The 12,980-nt window shown below is 39.0% G+C and overlaps 1 protein-coding gene across 4 annotated transcripts in view; it reads right to left on the bottom strand.

Annotated features, from left to right (window-relative positions):
• Positions 1-12,980, bottom strand: part of SPECC1 (sperm antigen with calponin homology and coiled-coil domains 1) — a 261,258-nt gene that overhangs the window by 142,625 nt on the left and 105,653 nt on the right. The gene's annotated exons all lie outside the window — the stretch shown is intronic.

Genomic DNA, 12,980 nt, shown 5'->3' on the forward strand with positions numbered 1-12,980 from the left:
CCTCCTGCAGCCCCATATTTAAGGGAAGCTGACTTCCAGCCTGAGTCACTTAGCATAATCCCATCAGAGCTACAATGGGTAGTTCCAGGCATGGGCACCCCCCTCAACTAAGGTCAATGAAACGCAAGGAAAGGTGTTCTGTGTGAACTTCTAAAAGATGACCAGACATGAGTGAGAAAACATTTATGTCTGGGAATGGCTGGCAACCATCTTGTCATCACAAGAAGGTGAGAAGCAGAGTACAAAGAAGAAAACCAAATTCTTACTAGCACTGTGGATTTGCTAAATCAATCCACCCTCAGTCTTGGCCTATTGCTGGCCTTCCAATGATACAACCCAATAAAGACCTTTCCTCTCCTAGAAGTCACCTTGAATTGGGTTTTCTATCACCTACAACTTAAAATATCTGAACCGATAATCTTGACAACTAAACAACAGGCTTTTCCGAAAAACACGTAAAATTCATCATTAACATATTTTAACTGAGCACAAATCTAATTCAGGAATCAGAATAATCCTCCAGAGAGACTGATCTGATCCAATGGCCTATTGCTTTTCACATATGTGGAAGCGGTGTCCTCATGCGTATCCATAGATAAACAAGGACAAATGGGACAAGGGCATACTATATATTACCTATGGTACACCTTTAAATGTTAAAGGGATTTATATAATATGGAAATGATATGGAATTCAGAATACTTATAATGGGAAATGTAAGGAATTATCTTTTTTTAAAAAAGATTTCATTTATTTTTTTAGAGAGAGGGGAAGGAAAGGAAAAAGGGGAAGGGAGAGAAACATCAACGTGTGGTTGCCTCTCATGTGCCCCCCACTGGGGACCTGGCCCACAACCCAGGCATGTGCCCCAACTGGGAATCGAACTGGAGACCCTTTGGTTCACAGGCCAGAACTCAATCCACTAAGCGCCAGGGCAGGAATTATCTTTTATTTTCATCTATACCACTATACTATAATCATTTTAAAACTTTCATCTATACCATATCTTCTACTTTCATCTATTATTACAGACAATGTTGAAAACAATTGTAGGGATGAAATCCCAGACATCACTCTTGTGTGAGCTAGAAGTGAAACCCAACAGAGGGGTTCAAATGTCAATGGAAACCAGGGCCTGTTTTGCAAACTCAAAGACCATTTCATGAATCAAGGCTGCTATAAATTACAGACGTATGCTCCTTGGGTGGGAGGTCACTGACCCTAGGCCTCTGCAGTGCAGGAAAAGCTGGGGCAGGGGCTGCAGCCACAGACTGGCAGCAGCTCCAGGTTACCGAGGCAGAAGCAGAGCCCATCACTGCACAGCAGCTCTAAGCCCGCCACCCACACTGCTGCGCAGACAGGAGCAGCTGCTTACCCAAGCATCTTGGAATCTGATGTGATGTCAGCATCTGCTGCTCAGTCTCTGACAGCTGAGTGCTTTTAAAATGTCAACATAATAAGAGCTAAACTGTCATATTAATATACAGAAAAACTGTGGTTTTATATTAACTTGTCAAATTAAATTACTGAGAAGGTAAGAGTACCACAACACACACTGAATGCTTTCGGGTGCCCAGATGCCTTATGTGCATCTTACCAGATGCAATGAAAAAGGATTTATTTAATTATTCTTGTTAAGTGAAGACTGAAATCACTAAGCAATAAAATGTTTTAGTCACACCAGTTCTCTATGGTGAAGTGGTCTTGGCCAGGGCTGTAATGAAAACTGGAAGATACTTAAAGTTTCCCCATAACTATATATAGCCAGACGAGGCAACGCTGAGAGCCCAGAACCAATTATCACACAGGTATTTGCCATTCCTAATACTACTCCCAAAATTAAGGCTCCTTTTCAATTATTTGATGGCTTTGAAGATGGAAAGAGCTAAAATATGAGAGTATGTCAACCCAGTCATCATTTCTAGCTACAGTTTAACCTCTTCCTTTCGCTGCCAGAATCTTAGTTTGTTCTCCACTTAGGTGTTACTTAAGCCTTACTTAAACTACTAGGTTTTTTTTTTTTTTTTTACAACAAACCAAAGTTCATTTATGAAATATACCCAGTTGTGGATTATAAAACACATAATCCAGTTTTATTTTTTACTATCAATACATCTCCTTTTTCTGTTCTTGCTATTTCATCATCACTTAAAGAGTCCTCAGTATAATTGCTTTTGATTTCCTAAAAGGTTCTTCCCATCTCTGTACACATAATTTCAGAAATTGCAACTGGCAGAGGTGAATTTTAGAGAGTTGTTAAAATTCATCACCAGACCAAACTAGGGTTGGTGCTTGGGTGCTCCCCAGTTTTGTGCCTGCGTGTGCCCCCAGACAGACTCGTCACAGGCACTGCTGGGTAGGAGTCAAGCAGTGGCACTGCTACAGCTTGTGATGTAACCAATCAGTATTTCTACCCTTAGTTTCTTTCAAGTACCATGGATTCAATAGCTTCACTATTGAACAATATATCCTGTCACCCCTAAACTGGGTATGCTACCTAGCACAATACAAGGGGGACCCCCAAAACAGAATTTATTTATAAAAATTGGGGACTTATTTGTCACCTTCAAAATACTCTCCATTTGATGCAATACATCTATTGAGATGTTTTTTTCCACTGCTCAAAAGTTTTTGAACTCATCGATTTTGATGCCTTTTAATGCTTCTGCCGTTGTTTTGTTTCACCTCTTCCACATCGGCAAAGTGTTTCCCTTTGAGGACTTTTCTCATCAGGGGAAAAAATAAAAAGTCTCTCAGGGCAAGATTGGGTGAATAGGGAGGGTGGGGCACAGGGGTCATGCTGTGTTTCGTCAAAAACTGCTGAACACTCAGTGCAGTGTGGGCAGGTGCATTTTTAAATCACCCATCATGAAATGGGCAAATGCACTGAAAGAGTCTTCAAAAAAAAATTCACTGAAGTTGAATGCAGCTTCTCACACCACCACCAGTTGGTACACTGACCTAGGTGGGTTCCTAAAACACTCACCTAGCAACGGCAAGCCTGTACAACAAGGGACTCGCCCTCTAGAAGATAATTTCCTTTTTTAGTCTCCCCTTGTAGACTATGGCAAGAATGACAACAGAGTGGTGGAGAGTCCGGGGCCGATGGCAGAGACTGGCTCAGCTGGCACCCTTACTTTTTCTGTCTCCTTCTCATCCTCATACTAGATCAACACTTATTCCTAGTGAGGCTGAAAATAAAAGCAAATGCCACCTAATGTGGTAATTTATTTTTAATAACTCATGTTTGGTATGTTACATTTTTAAAGGCCAAATGAAAAATTATATCGTGGTTGATCACAGGTGCATCAAACTACATAGTCATAGAGACACATCGTAGGAAGGAACATATAATATTGAGAATCAGGGAACATTAAGTAGGTTGGACTTTTGAGTAAGTTTCCTACTTCTTTTTTAGTTATGTTTTTGCAATCAATTAAAAAAACAAAACAAAATAGGAACTTCCGGCCAAGATGGAGGGAGAGGTAAGTGCACTTTGCCTCCTTGCACAACTAAAAGAAGGACAATAACAAATTTAAAAACAAAAAATAACCAGAACTACCAGAAAATCAAACTGTGTGGAAGTCTGACAATCAAGGAGTTAAAAGAAACATTCATCCAGACCGGTAGGAGGGGCAGAGACAGGCAGCTGGGCAGAGAGGACTTTCCACAAGGCACGGCTGGAGGAATGGGGCAGGCGAGGTGGTGGCTGCGGACCGGGTGGTCCCACATTTTCATGAGGATAAACTGGGAGGAACAAATGGGGAGCAGGACAGATCTTGTTCCAGCACGGGGAAATAAAGCCGCAAACCTCTTATTGAAAACACCTGTGGGGGTTGAGGTGGCAGGAGAAACTCCCAGCCTTACAGGAGAGTTCACTGGAGAGACCCACAGGGTCCTAGAATGTACACAAACCCATCCACCCAGGAATCAGCACCAGAAAGGCCCAACGTGCTTGTGGGCAATGGAGGAATTGACTAAAACCCAGCCAAGAGCCAAGCAAGCAGCATTGTTCCCTCTCAGACCCCTCCCCCACATACAGAGTCACAACACAGCTAAGTGGGTTGCCCTGACCTGGCGAATACCTAAGGCCCTGCCCCTTGCTAGTAACAGGTGCGCTGGGACAAAACAAAACAAACAAATAAACAAAAGGCCCTAATGAAAGAACTGATCAAAGCTCCAAAAGTAGAACTAAGCTATGAAAAGATATCCAACCTATCAGATACAGAGTTCAAAACACTGGTAATCAGATGCTCACAGAAATGGTTTATAAGGTCACAGAAATGGTTTATATGGTCACAGAAATGGTTTATATGGAAGAAGTGAAGACTATGCAAAATGAAATAAAGGAAAATGTACAGGGAACCAACAGTGACGGGAAGGAAACTGGCACTCAAATCAACAATTTGGACCAGAAGGAAAAAATAAACATTCAACCAGAACAAAATGAAGAAATAAGAATTTAAAAAAATGAAGACAGGCTTAGGAACCTTTGGGACATCTTTAAACGTCTCAATCATAGTGGTGCCAGAAGGAGAAGAGGAAGACCAAGAAATTGAAAACTTATTTGAACAAATAATGAAGGAGAACTTCCCCAATCTGGCAAAGGAAGCAGACTTCCAGGAAGTCCAGGAAGCTCAAAGAGTCCCAAAGAAGTTGGACCCAAGGAAGCACATACCAAAGCACATCATACTTGATTTACCCAAGATTAAAGATAAGGAGAAAATCTTAAAAGCAGCAAGAGAAAAGGAGACAGTTACCTACAAAGGAGTTCCCATAAGACTAGCAGCTGATTTCTCAAAAAAAAAACTTGCAGGCAAGAAGGGGCTAGAAAGAAGTATTCAAAGTCATGAAAGGCAAGGACCTGCATCCAAGATTACTCTGTCCCACAAAGCTATCACTTAGAATAGAAGGGCAGATAAAGTGCTTCCCAGATAAGGTCAAGTTGAAAGAGTTCATCATCACCAAGCCCTTATTATATGAAATGTTAAAGGGACTTACCTCAGAAAAAGAAAATCAAAACTACAAACAGTAAAATGACAACAAACTCACAACTATCAACAACTGAACGTAAAAAAACAAGAACAAATAGTAAGCAAACAACTAGAACAGGGAACAGAATCTCAGAAATGGAGATCACATGGACGGTTATCAGTGGGGAGGAGGAGGGGGGAGAATGGGGAAAAAGGTATAGGGAATAAGAAGCATAATTGGTAGGTACAAAATAGACAGGAGGTTGTTAAGAATAGTATGAGAAATAGAGAAGCCAAAGAACTTGTATGTACAACCCATGGACATGAACTAAGATGCTGGAGGAAGGGATGGTGCAGGGCAGAGGGAGATAAAGGGGAGGAAAAAAATGGGACAACTGTAATAGCATAATCAATAAAATATATTTAAAAAACTGGAGGGAAAAATCCTACCATAACAATATGCAGAGAGATAAATGAGTGACAAAAAATATATATTTTTCAGAGAACAAAAAGCACATTCCAAATAGCAACAGTATGATCATTTAAACCATAAATCAGGCGACTGTTTTAAGCAGTAATTTTAATGAGCTGAAAATAAAATATTTCAGTCCCATTTTAATTTCCTCATCTTGCCCAAACAATATATTACTGAGGCTGTTCTTTGGTAGGTCTTCTAACATGCACCGATGAACAGTGACATTCTGAAATAAATGATCAATCTTTCCTTTATTCAAAAAGAGTTCATAGAGTACCTGCTCTGTGGGAGAGACAGGTGGGACATAAAAAGGAAAGTTCACCATCTTCACATACCACACAATTGCTACTTGGCCTCCTAAACACAAGACAACTTGCTCATTCTATTTCTAAGAGTCTAAACTATTAGATATTTTTTTTTACTATCACTCCACATAAATTTTTTCCTCAAAACGTTCCAATAATTTCTTTATGGACAAATCTGATTCCTACCCTTAATCTTCAGCCTTCTCAGCTTCTCAGTGGCAGCTGAATTTATCAGGGATCTGTTGCTTCTTTCCTTCCTTTTTATTCAACTCTGACAGCTGCACCAATCACCTTTGGATTCCTCCATTCAAGAAACCTTAAAAACATATTCAACCTTCCTTTCTCCTTTCTTTTTGTAACTAGTCAGTCGCTAAAACCTATGAACTGTTTTTGGAAATTATTCCATACTTTTCCTTTCCTTTCAGTATAAATCTAGCCCAGATCCTGTAAATTTTGAAACACTCTCATAGGTCTTCTTGATTCTAGCCTCTTTTACCTTTGAGATTCTGTATCAAGTCCCTTAACTAACTCATTCATTTTTCTGTTCAAGCATCTGTATTTCTTCTCACCTGCTGCAGCAATGTCAAACTTCTTCCTGTGGCATTCAAGGTCACACTTAATCTCTCTCTAGTCAACATTCAACACACCCCTTTAAGCCCAGCCAGTATCCTCAATATCCCCAATATACTTTTACTTGTTGAAATATATTCCCTTTCCACTGTATTCTTCTGACTGGCATTTAAACAAATTTAATTCCCTTCAACTGAAAAACAAAAAAACACCCCCAAAACTAGAACCCACATCTTCCTCCAGAATTCTCCAGAGTTATGCTCACTGGCTGTCTTCCTTTCTTCAGCTCTCACTCCTCTACCCATGCCCATTACTCAACCAAAACCCTGTCTGCTGAGGTCCTTCCTCATGATCTTCCTTCCATGTGGTCCAACACAGTGGATAGTTTTAACCCTCTTAGCAGACTTTGAACAGTTTCCTCTTTTTTGAAACATATCTCTGATGTCACATTGTCTTAGTTTTTCTCTTAACTCAATGGCTACCCTCTGTCTCCTTCACTTGTTCTTTCTCCTCTCTTCCCACTTTACATATTAGAATTCTTCAGACCTAGGTCCTGAGCTGTTTTTCGTCTCTTTCTCTCTCTTAAATCCTCACCCAAGAATATGCTTTTGTTGATTTTAGAGAGAGACACTTGATGTGAGAAACATCAGCTGCCTCCCATCTGCGCCCAACCAGGGATTGAACCTGTAACCTTTTGGTGTACAGAACGATGCTCCAATCTACTGAGCCACCCAGCCATACTGATGACTGATCAACTCTTCTATGGACCTCTCTGAGCAACATCTGAATATCAAACTACTTACTTGATAAGCATAAATGAATTGTCCCCAAAATAACTCAAATTAAATAAAAGGGAGGACAGAAGGCTAAGAAAGCATAAACAGAATGTGCAAAGGGCCTGGAGTGCAGAGAGCCATGGCAGGGAAGGGACTAGTGGGGAAGAAGGCTAATTTATATAAGGTACTTAAGAAAGGTCTACTGATTGAGATTCAAGGTGATACACATTCATTCAAATAAGGCGAGGGTGTTATAAAAAAAAGAACACAGATAATACAAGGGAAAGCTTTCAAAAATTTTAAATAAGCTTGTCCATTTAAAAGATTCAATAAAAGTGATGGAATGCAAAATCGATGAACTCTCCCAATATGTAGAACAAAATGAAAACAAGATGGAAATAGAAAAGGGTCAATCCAGGAGATCAAACAACCAATTAACAGAAGTTCCAGAAAAAAAGACCAACGGAAACAGACTGGAGGAAATTATCAAAGAACCGACACAAGAAAATTCCCCAAAGTTGAAGAAAATGAATTCAGAATTCATGTCAAGCAAAACAAATGAAAAAGGACCCACACGGATATAGATACATCTTGTGTAAAGTTTCAGAACACCAAGAATGACTAACGTTTGTTTGGGGAAGGGCTGTGGACTGAGAATGAGAATGGCCATCATCATTCATTAGCAAGTCTAAGTTCCAGAAGGCAATAGCAAAGGCCTTCCAACTTCTGAGGGAAAATTATTTTTAACCCAAAATTTTATACCCAACTTAATTATAAATCAAAGAGGTAGAGAATACATTTTATTTAAAAATTTTTAAGTTGAATTTAGAGAGAGGGAGGGAGGGGAAAGGAAGGGAGGAAAGGAGGGAGGGAGAGAAACATCAATTTGTTGTTCCACTCATTGATGCATTTTTTGGTTGATTCTTGCATGTGCTCTAACCCGGGATTGAACCCACAACCTTGGCTTATCAGGACAACACTCTAACCAACCAAAGCTCAGAAAACTTTTAGGGCAGTGCAACTATTTTGTGTAATACTTAACTGATGGATACATATCATTATGTGTTTGTCCAAATCCACAGAATGTACAACACCAAGAGTGAACCCTAATGTAAACAATGGACTCTGGGTGATCACGTGTCAATGTAGGTTCATCAATTATAACAAATGTACAACTCTGGTGAGGGATTTTGATGGTGGGGGAGGCTGGGTTGAGCAGGGGACATGTGGGAACTCTGTACTTTCTGCTCAATTTTTCTGTACTAAACTGCTCTAAATGTCTATTTAAAAAATAAGCCCTATAAGCATAATGAAAGGGTTACCTTCAAGAAGTGGGATGGGAATAGGAAGGTGTAAGGCAGCAGCAGTCTTGCTTTTCATAAGGGCCTTGTCCTATTTCATTTTTTTAACCTGTGCATATACTACTTGGATAATAAGAATTAAGAAACATGAATGCTTGCAAACACGATGAGGAAGCAGGCAATCAGCAACCTGGTGGTTTTATAGGCAGCACTGATCCTTTGGACTCGAGATAAAAGAAGTACTACCATAAGGAACTACATCTGTTATCAAACTCAGGGCCCCACCTTGCCTCTGGAATAAAGTAATTTTTTCCATAGCTGGACCATCCTTTGGGGAGTTTCAATGAAGTGTTTTCTAGAGATCCATGCGTAGCACACATTCAAGTTACTGCAAACACTCTTTGCAAACCAAACAGAGAAAAAAACACAAAAGAATCCTACACATACAAATGATCCAAATTACTTACTCATTTGCTTCCTTTGTTAAAAGCAAACAGTAGGGTCCACATTTAGAGATGGCTTTCATAACAGGATAAATGTTTTCTATCTTATTTTCATTTTACTTTTTTTTTTTTGCAGAATGCCAAATTAATTTTGCTCACACTCCACATGGGTTAGAGTTTAAAACACGTGTAAATCTGCATCTTTCTTTCCCCCAAATATTCATACTCTTCCAGGGCCACTATAAACAGTGCTTCCGAACGAGGGGGATTCTGAACAAAAGGCCACTAACATGCAGAAGGGGCTCTGGCCTGGGAGGACACAGGGACTGTTCTGTGTGGAGTTAAAGACGAGATAAGGCACGAGACAAAGCGACAGTGTTACAGAGGAGGTAATGCTATGGTCTAACCAGCTTCTTGCAGGCGGCCCACACAGCTGGCTGCAGTTAGTCATTTTAGGAGAAGCCAAAATGCAAAACGGCTCTGGAAGGGCAGCTCCCTATGTGCCATGTGCAAGTGCAAAGCAGGCAGGGACATCTAATTTCCATTGAAAATGAAGTGGACAGAGGAATGGTTGGTCCCAGAACTTGCTCTGTACACTGGGCAAGCCTCTTCACCCACTGTGTAGGCCAAATGAAACCCTCATCGCCTAACTCAAGAGATTGGCACCTCTGCATAGGAACTGTCCCCAGCACTCCCATGGTCTCCAGGCAGCAAACACGACGAATGAGGAGGAGCTGAGGGTTGTGGTGCTTTAGTGAATTAAAAAACTCGCTTCTCTGTGTGCAGCCTTCCTTACAGTAGAGATGGGAAAAAATTGACTTCCCGATTTCTGAGGCTTCATGCAACTTAGAATGATCTATTCAATCACAATTTAGTTCTGACTCCCTAAAATTAAACAATTGGCCCGGCTACAGCTGTCTCATAGTGATCACTGAGAAACTTCCAAGTTTAACCATTACAAGATATTAAATTCATCTGCATTTACAATTGGAGAAACTGGCGAATGACAGCTGTCTCATAGTGATCACTGAGAAACTTCCAAGTTTAACCATTACAAGATATTAAATTCACCTGCATTTACAATTGGAGAAACTGGCGAATGAGGTGGACTGGGCATGCTGAATCCTGTTTATTTTGATTAACTTTACTTTTTAAAAAAATTACCAGTATGTCAAAACATAAAAGTACTTTAAGAAGCTGCAATTCATATGTAGGGAAATTATAATAGAACTTTAGATTTGTGTAGTACTTTGGTTTTCAAAGCATTTTCATACACATTAATTTTAGGCTCACAAAAAATAAGTTTGTAAATTATTATCTTCATTTTTATGGTTAAGGAAATTGAGAGTCTGAGACTTCACAATTTGCCCAAGGGTCACATAATAAATATGCCTTCTGACACCTAAGGAAGTGTAAAATTGTAGTATTTCAAAACTGAAACAGAAATCATGTAGCTTAATCTTTCATACAAAGTTGTTATCAATAGCATTCAACTTCTGTTGCTGTTTACTAAACTCTCATATTCCAGTTACTGTTGAGTATTTTCAGTGAAAGAGGGCCCGGCATTAGACAGCCCCTTCCACTGTTGAGCAGCCCATAGTGGGACAATCCTCTTTTGTATCTGGCTGAATTCTATCTTCGTTAGCATGGTACATGTTGGTTCCAGTTCTGAAACAATCTGGAACCACAAAGAACAAATTTATTCCTTCTCCCACATGACATCTGAATATCTGAGGGCACCTTTGTTTCCCCTTGGTCTTCTATTCTTTCAGCAAAATATGCCTTATCCTTCCCACCAGGCCTCAGAGAACCCAGGGTCCTTCATTAGATGAATGACCTGGAGATTCTGTGACTTAGCAAGGGCCCTCTGAAATGTTACCCAGAATCTCAAGAATGCTGCAGATGTGCTCACTATGAATTAGAAATCTTTTCACTGCAACAGTAAGCCTAACTCAAGCTTGCTACAATAAAAAAAAAGATGGTTTTGCCCTATTGCATAAATACCAACACAATGTTAAATAGTGATAATACTTCCATTTCCTCTAGTTTTTCAAATTGTTATAGTCTGTATTTTTAACTTCCTTTTAAAAAGATTTTTTAATTTATTTTTAGAGAGAGGGAAAGGGAGTGAAAGAGAGAGAAACATCAGTGTGAGAGAGAAACACTGATGTACCCCAATGAGGGACAGAACCCACAACCCAGGCACATGCCCTGACTGGGGATCAAACAGGCAAGCTTTCACCTTGCCTGACAATGCCCAATCAACTGAGCCATACCAGTCAGGGCTGTATTTTTAATTTCTTTCATACCCATAACAATAGAGCCTTACTCATTTTTAACATTTTTCCTTTTTTTCCCCTTCCATCAGAAATAATTTCCATTATTTGCCTTTTCAAAGAAGTAGTGCTTGATCTTTTATCTTCTTTACCATTTAAAAATTTTCTATTTTATTCATTTCAGCTTTTATCATTATCGATTTCTTTGATTTTGCTTTCTTTCCTAGTTTCATAAGTTGACTATTTCACTCATATATTTTTTTCAGTCTTCCTTCTCTTATACTAATAAAAGCATCTATGATTATACATTTTCTTGAGTATAGCTTTAGTTCTATTCCATACATTTTACTACAAAGTTCTCCTTCCTCTGTTTGTCTCTAAATGATTTATAATTATTGTTTTGACTTTCTTTTGGTACAGAGATTATTTTAAAAGTGTCTCTGAATTCCAAAGTAGTTTTTTTTAAATATTCATCTTTTTTACCACTAATTTAATTGAATTAAGATAACAGATTATTACATATAAAATTTAGTTTTTGTATCTTACTTTAATTTTTATTTTTGATTTTAGAGAGAGGGGAAAGGAAGGAGAAAGAGAGGAAAATAAACATTGATGTGGGAGAGAAACATCAGCTGGCTGCCCTCTGCACACACCCTGACCGGGGACCAAACCCTCTACCCGGAACCCGAGACCCCTTCAGTTTGTGGGACAACGCCCAACAAACTGAGCCCCACCGGCCAGCCTATATTTTACTTTTTGTTTTTGGTGACAAACTACATGATCAACTTTTGTGAGCAATTTGTAGATCTAGAAGAAGGGTGTGTATTTCCCATTCTATAAATTTGTTGAATGTTATTTAAAAACTCTGTATTTTTGCTTTTTAAATTTGTTTCAGAGTTTGAAAACTGGCAGCCTGTAAGCTACAGATACATTTTGTTTGGCTGGCAAAATGCTTTACAGTATATGACTCTTGATGCCTGCAGGCAAGGTGTGCGTTCTCCAGTTCACTGTGCAAACCCATAGCTCTGCTGCCACATACCTATAATGCACATGTTCGTGCTGCCCACCTGGTCCCCATGGGCATCCAACCTGGCAATTGAGTTTCCTGACCCATCAAATTAGAAAAGAAACAATTTACATCTCTAAGTATAATAGAGTTTTTTAAATTAAATTCTTTTATTCCTAAATATTTTTAGTTTTTATCAGTACATAATGTCCCTCTTTGTTCTGTTCAATGCTTCTGTTCTTGCATTCTACTTTGATATTAATATTGCTGATCTTATTTTTTTAATAGGTGAATTTAGCTTAAGAATATTTATTGTGCAGCTATTTGGTTTTATTGTTTGCACTTCATTTTGTTTACTATTTATTACTTCTTGTTTCACCTCTTTTCCTCTCCTCACTTTTGCTGATTTGATGATATTGCTTCTATTTATTCTTTTCTGACCTACTTTTATCATTCTCAATTATTATCATTCCCAGTTGCTGTTATTTTGGAAATACTACACTTTTTACTGTTTGTGGTTACTGTCCATTCCTAACAGTCTTAACCAAATCTTCATCAAAATTAAATAGCTGTGCCCCCAACCCCTTGCCAACAAAGATAAAGATTAACTTTTAGATACTTTTACATCTCAGTGCCTGAATGCCTATACTTGCAGTCCTGGGTTTTCCTGAGATAGTCTAGAATTTTTAGTTCTAGGCTGTTCCCTAGATTTCCCCTGAATGAATAATCTGTCTTTTCAAGAATATATTATGAATTTCAGCCACATCAGTTTCCTCCACTGATGTATACAATGTTTCATGCTACAAGATTCACTGCTCACCAGTTTCTCACATTCTTCACCTTCTTCTAGCTTGA

The sequence above is a fragment of the Desmodus rotundus genome, chromosome 9 (genome assembly GCF_022682495.2).
Source record: "Desmodus rotundus isolate HL8 chromosome 9, HLdesRot8A.1, whole genome shotgun sequence".
NCBI lineage: Eukaryota > Metazoa > Chordata > Mammalia > Chiroptera > Phyllostomidae > Desmodus > Desmodus rotundus.